The sequence below is a fragment of the Lipotes vexillifer genome, unplaced genomic scaffold (assembly GCF_000442215.2).
Source record: "Lipotes vexillifer unplaced genomic scaffold, Lipotes_vexillifer_v1.1 scaffold5, whole genome shotgun sequence".
Taxonomy (NCBI): Eukaryota; Metazoa; Chordata; class Mammalia; order Artiodactyla; family Lipotidae; genus Lipotes; species Lipotes vexillifer.
Genome location: NW_006788592.1, coordinates 81,349 through 88,229, shown reverse-complemented (window position 1 = coordinate 88,229; position 6,881 = coordinate 81,349).

The following is a 6,881-nucleotide window of genomic DNA, read 5'->3' as shown; positions in this document are numbered from 1 at the left end:
AAGCTATCCACTAAACATGTTCAAATTTTAAAATAAAAGGATTTACTGCCTCATAAGCTACACCTGCTATCTGGCTGCTCAACCATCCAGAAAAATCTTCAAAGCCTCCCTATCCATTTATCCAATAATTATTGAGGCACCTACCATCTGCCAGAGACTGATGTTGGTGCTAGGAATGTGATAGTGAACAAATTACACAAAAAAGTCCTGCTTTTAGGAAGCTCACAGTCTTCTTGGGGGGTGGAGGGGAAAGAGGCAATGAATAGAGAGTGCTGATTACAAAAATCAAATAAGAAAAGATGATATGAAGAACTGAGGTTGAAGATTAAAACCGTAGATAGGGGGGCCGGGGAAAGATTTACTAGGAGAGTGAATTTAAGTGAAGACATGGAAGATGTGAGGGAGCTAGTTCTCTCCATGTTTGGGTAGCATCATCCAAGGAAGAAGGAAAAAGGAATATCTCAAGGTGGGAGCGTGTCTGGCTTGTTGAACTCCAGCAAGCCCAGGAGCAGAGCGAGAGACGGGGATACATGAGCATCGTAATGGGGCGGGGAGATTGGGTAGGTCAGGCCTTGTAGGTCATACTAAGAACTTCCGCTTTTACTCTGCATTAGAAAATCTGAATTGATATATTTGCAAGATCTGTCTGGCTGCTTCTTGAGAATAGACTACCAAGGGTCAAGGGCAAAAACAGAGAGACCAATGAGAAAGCTATTTCAATAATCCAGGCAAGAAATGATGAGGCTTGGACCAGAGTGGGGGTAATGGGAGTGGTGAGAAGGGGTTGGAAAAATACTTAAGTAAGTAAGTAAATAAATAAATAAATATTGTTGTCCTTTTTTTGGAACTCATAGGTTTTGATGACAGATTAAATGTGTGATCTGAGTGCAAGAGATGAGGCAAGAATGACACCTAAGTGTTTTGCCAAAGCAATGGAAGGATGATGGAATGACGTCAAGACAAATCCCAAGGTTGGTCATGTGGGAGACAGTGCCCTTCACAATCTCCTTCTGTGCTGCTCCCACCATATTTTCAGTTCTCTGAACTCACCAATGCTCCCTCTTGCCTACAGGCCCTCACACATGCTGTTCCTTTTTCCTCTAACACTTCTCACCCCCCGCAATTCCCTGAAAGAGGGGACTCATCCTCAGCATACGATTGGTAGTGTTCAAAGAATAAACGATTGAATCAATACCTTAATATTCTGGGTAACTGAGGTTTGTCCTTAGGATACTATGATGCTGGAAATAAGTTTGGTCAAGGCTGAGAGGGAAGACAGGAGTTGAAGACTTTCAAGGATATGGGTGCCACTGTCACTCAAGGGTCTGGGTGAATGGGGGTGGAATAAAGACTGGAGTGCTTTATTCAGACCCCCTATCAGGGCCAAGGTGCTCATCCCTCAGCTACTGGGAATACTGGCTGAGTCTCTGACTGGAAATTTTCTCAGCCACAGGGTACTTTATCAGCCAAGGTGATGCTCTCTCATAGGGAGCAGCCTGTGTCTAATGACAGCTGATGTGAGGATACAATGACTGGCTTCCTTGATTCCATTTGGGATAATCTGAGGGGCCTTCCTGGCAGCAGAGCTCCCGATAGGATGACTGAGGCTTGAGTTGGTACCACCTTGTAGATCAGCTTTCCCCTCTGCCCCATCGTACCTTCCTCATTTCCTTACAAGAGCATGTCCTAATAAACCTTCTCCATGCAACTTCCCATCTCATCCTGTTTCCATAGAACTCGATCTAGGACTGGAGACACCTTTCTAAAGGACAGCTCCATGGTAGACTTTAGCAGGGAGGATCCCTCTGTGTATCTTAGGGCCTCAGGGAGCCATGGCAGGAGGTGAGATAGCTGTGAGGCCGAGGCCCTAAAAATTGGAAAAGTTCATTAGTGAAATGATGCAGTATAATTTCATAGAAGATTATTCTCTCTGGAGGCTAACAGATGGCTCTGCAGCCAAATTCGGGACTCTAATTCAACAGAGAGATTCTGCTGATGTCACCAGTGCTTGAGCTGTGTGTTCTAGTGTGGGCTTTTTAAGGGTTTTGGTTGTCTTTTTTTTTTTTTTTTCCTTTCACAAACAGCCATAGAACCTCGAGAGTTAATTCAGCCTTGTAGTCACTCCAAGGCCATCTGTTGTTCAAATTAAAATACATATTTTTAACTTTAACCTTTCAATCTCTGAAGTTTTAAACCTTTGCAATAGAAACAGTCACTTTGCAACAGCTTTTCAGCTTCCTGATTCAGTGACATCAATGAAAGGGTAATGTCAGTTTTGAGGACGTCAGTAGGGAACGTTGGCAGGGCTGACATCAGTAGGGGGACATAGAGAATTTACCAGGCTATTTTCTGTTCTTGCATGACACGGTAATGTGCTCTGCTCTCGTTAGCTGGAGTTCATCGAAACTCTGAATAGATTTCATGAAGGATAGTTTAGGAATTCACATTTATTCTGAGATATTCATAAATAAAGAAGGATCTAGAAAAAACACTGCCGAATTTGGCTCCTTTGTTAGTTCTATTAACCTGTTGACATATTCTAGGGTAGACGCCAGAATAAAATATAACTGAAATGTTAATTTCTTTGTGAATGATTTTTGTTCTCATTTAAAAAGTCATCCATGTTTATTGTAGAAAATATGGAAAACGCAGAAAACTACAAAGATACTCATAATCCTGCTGTCTAGAGATAAATGCTTTTAATGTCTTGGTGTATTGCATTTGTATTTTAAACGGTTAGTTTAAATACCTCCTGAATGCAGAGATGAGGGGGTCATTATGACCTGTAATGTGTTGTCCTTGATACTTGAAGATGCTATTGCTAATCCCTGACTAAAGGGGGCATATGTCTTGAATCTATTTTATCTTATTTCTTCCAAATACCGTATCTACCAAAATCCATGATCTTTTTGTGCCATTCCATCCACCTTACCTGTGACACATGAATAAATTCGCTAAAACTATTTGAAACTACACAAATTAAAATGGTATATTACCATTCTCTGTTCAACTGAACTCAACAATCCTTTTTACTTATGATACGTACTATGTATTCTGCGCTGTGCTGGGTGAAGTGTAAGGATGGGGTGGGATAGAGAGATACAAACGTAAAGACCACACAGTTCCCGATTCTAGAAGCTCATATGTGTTCATTCACGCAACAGATATTTATTTGTTATTTATTATTTACACCTACCACATGCCAGGCATTTAACTAGGCATTAGCAATATAGTAAAGAACAATAAGGACAATGTCCCAAACTTCGTGGGGCTATCTTCTATTGGAGTAGGCAAAAAAAAAAAAAAAAAAAAAAATCAATAAATGAGATTATTTCAGGAAGTATGTATTAATGATGTTTTTTATTTTCTGTATCTTATTATATTTTTCTTTTTAAAATTGAATAATTTTTTATTAAGGTATAATTGACTTAACATCATAGTAGTTTCAGGGGTACAAACAACGATTTGATATATGTATATATTGCAAAGTGATCCACCACAATAAGTCTAGTTACCATCTGTCACCATATATAGTTACAAAAATTTTTTTCCTTGGGATGAAGATGTCTAAGATCCAGTCTCTTAGCAACTTTCAAATATGCATTACAGTATTATTAACTATAGTCACCATGCTGTACCTAACATCCCCAGGACTTATTTATTTTATAACTGGAAATTAGTACCTCATCTTATGATGTTGTAATATCTTAAAAATCTTCCTGGCAGCAGGGAGAGGCTGCCCCTCTCAGGGCTAACCAATTCTTAGAGATAGCAAAGGGCTCAACCTGGAGCACGCCTTTCATATACAAACTGACTGATCCTGAGTCTATACTCTCCAAGCACCCTTCTTAACTAAGTCTCACACAGCAAGTCAATATTTCCCCTGCCCTGAATCATCCCAGGGACCAGAAACTAGAGACCAGACCTATAGCCCAAAGCGTGCCAGAATTATTCAAAGTAGCCAGTCCTAAGCCATTTGCTCTGTCCTGCCTTGCCCTTCCCAAATAAACCCCAATAAAGGCTTGGGCCTTCCCCTCACTCCGGCTTCTGCTTCTTGAGCAAAAGTGAATGCTTCCTCTGTAGATATATGCGGCATGGTGGGCCCCTTTCTCTTGGGAAATGTATTGATAAGTAGTACCTTCTTTCAATGGCATTGACCTCTCCATGTTGTCACTCAGTCACCCCCAGAAGTTAAAATCATTGAGACACAGTGGTAAGTGCTATGAAGGCAATAAAAACAGGAGTGTTACAGAAAAAAGCCGAGGTGTGCCACTTCAGAGTGGCAATAAGGAAATACTTTGCTAAGCAGGTGGCATTTGGGCTGAGACCAGATGGAGGAGTCAGCCAGCAAAGAAAGTTCTAAGCAGAAGTGATCGCAAGTGCAGTTTATCCTGAGGCAAGATGAGCTTTGCTTCCTGTGAACAGGAAGGCCTGGCTGGCTGAAACAAAGCAAGCTGGGCTGAAACAGAGCGAGCTGGGGCGGAGTAAGACAGGAAGAGGTGGGAGGGGTGAGTGGGGCAAAGTTCGTGGAGGGCCTTGCAATGGGTGGGCCAGATATGCATGCAAATAGCTGTTACCATGTATCGTGAACAGTGTATGATATTTGCACTTGTCTCAACATCTTTGGAGATACCGGTGGACCCAAAGGTTTGGGTCTCAGGTGCAATTCCAGGAACTGTGGCATACAGCAAGGAGAGTGACAATTCTAGGTGGATGCATTTGGTAGCACTCCTTAAATCACACTCTGGCCTTTATCTTATATTTCCTGTAAAGTGGGTCCTCGTAAGTTGAGAGAGGACCAGTTTCATCCAGCCGTGTTGAGTAAAATTATAAATGTGACAATGTGCGCATAAAAAGGGCAAGGACCAAGTGCAAGGTGCAATCCCTATGTCTGTGGAGGGCGGGGGAGGGGTGTTTCTCTTTAATAACGTTCTTGTTGAAGCTCAGCTTACTGACTGTCGGGTTCAGAGCCTACACGTGAATCATATTCCCAAGCTACGCCTGAATACTGATTAGAATGACAACTAGCTGGCTTAGTTCTCACAGCTTTTTAAAGTCAGACACAAGAGGACATGGCCACGTTTTTGGTTCAGTGTGACATAATAGTGTTGTCATTTACCTACTACAGTCACAAGAATATTTAATTTCTAGGCTCAGAAAACAGACTCCAAATATTATAGAGAAAATTTCACTTTAATTCCTCTTTTCCTGTAACACAAAATATTTTCTCTTGAGCCAGGCTTGGGTTGCAGCTTCACTCAGATGAAAGGGTGTGGTGGAGAACAGTTTATTAACAACAATAATATGGGTCAAGCTTTACACTTAGGGCTCCACAGTTTAATACCTTTATTATTGTTACAACTCGGTTTTGTAGCTGCCTTTGTTTTCCCCACTTTATAGATGAGGAAACCGGGACTCAGAGAGGTTAAATTGCCCAAGACCGAACAAGTAGTGTGGCCCCGGATGCTTGGTGGAACCCGCCTTCAGTCAAGTCTGTTTGCCTCCAGCCTGTATCTCCCACCACACAAGTCTCTCCGGGCCTCACTTAACCACCTGCCCAGTAGCAGCAGGCCTGCCTCACCTGACACAGGTGTGGTTAGGAATGGAGAAGGCCAATCAGGTTTGCTGAGGACTCTACAGGTGGCAATTGTAAAACAGAGAAAATAAAAGGAAGCCACACAGTGGGCTGCACCCCCTTCACAGACAGTTCTCACTTCAGAAGCAAGGCAGACGGCTCTCCTGGTACTGATTTGGGAGAGAATGCACATCCTGGGGACATCAACTCTGCAGCAACTCCCGGTGAGTTTTCCTTTTTTTTTTTTTTCCGGTACGCGAGCCTCTCACTGTTGTGGCCTCTTCTGTTGCGGAGCAACAGGCTCTGGCCGCGCAGGCTCAGCGGCCATGGCTCACGGGTCCAGCCGCTCCGCGGCACGTGGGGTCATCCCGGACCGGGTCACGAACCCGTGTCCCCTGCATCTGCAGGAGGACTCTCAACCACTGCGCCACCAGGGAAGCCCCCCCGGTGAGTTTTCCTTTTTACGGAACTGGGTGAGGCACAGGTTTCAATAGAAATTTCCTATTTAGTAGAGAAAGTAGCGCTTTAAAATTGTTTACAGAAAAGCCTAGACCAATAATATAATGATATAGTATACTCTATAATGTATTCCCTCTCTTAATATATTCTCTGTACAATATAGTCTATATATAATATGTTCTATGCATAGCATACTCTCTGTATAATATATTCCCTATATAATATATTCCATATGTAATTCCCCTAGTGTGTTTCCCCAAGACAATAATCATAACAATCCACTAAATAGTTATTCTTTGGATGTTTATATTTATTCCACATCATCCTTCAAAAAGGATAAGGTGTAACTTAAAATATACAAACAAGTTAACATTATACAGAAGATTGTAATACAAAGAAAACTAAAGGCAGGAAAGTAAAATCAAAGCAGAGAGAGGTTATATTACCCCATCTATGTGCTTTTTAAAGCCCTTCATCCTTACTGAAATTTGTATGCATTATCCCATTTGATCCTTGAGACAATCCTACAAAGTAGAAAGATTAGGCATTACTAAACCAGTTTTACAAATGAGAAACTGAGGTGTGATGAGCTTAAATGATCTTCCCAAGGTAACAGAACTAGTAAAGATAGGCTGGGACCAGATTAAGGTTTCCTGCCTTCTAGCCCAGTGCTCAGTGAATTCTGGTGCCCGAGGCACCAGGCTGGGGGAGATCCCAGGGAAAGCAGGGTCAGTCCACTGGACTCTACTTCAGCTTGTTTCCAGGTATCATGCAAGTCCCTCCTGCTGCTAGCCAGCTGCCCACGCCCCTGCCGAGCTGCTGCCCACCTCACTGCTGCAGGTCACCC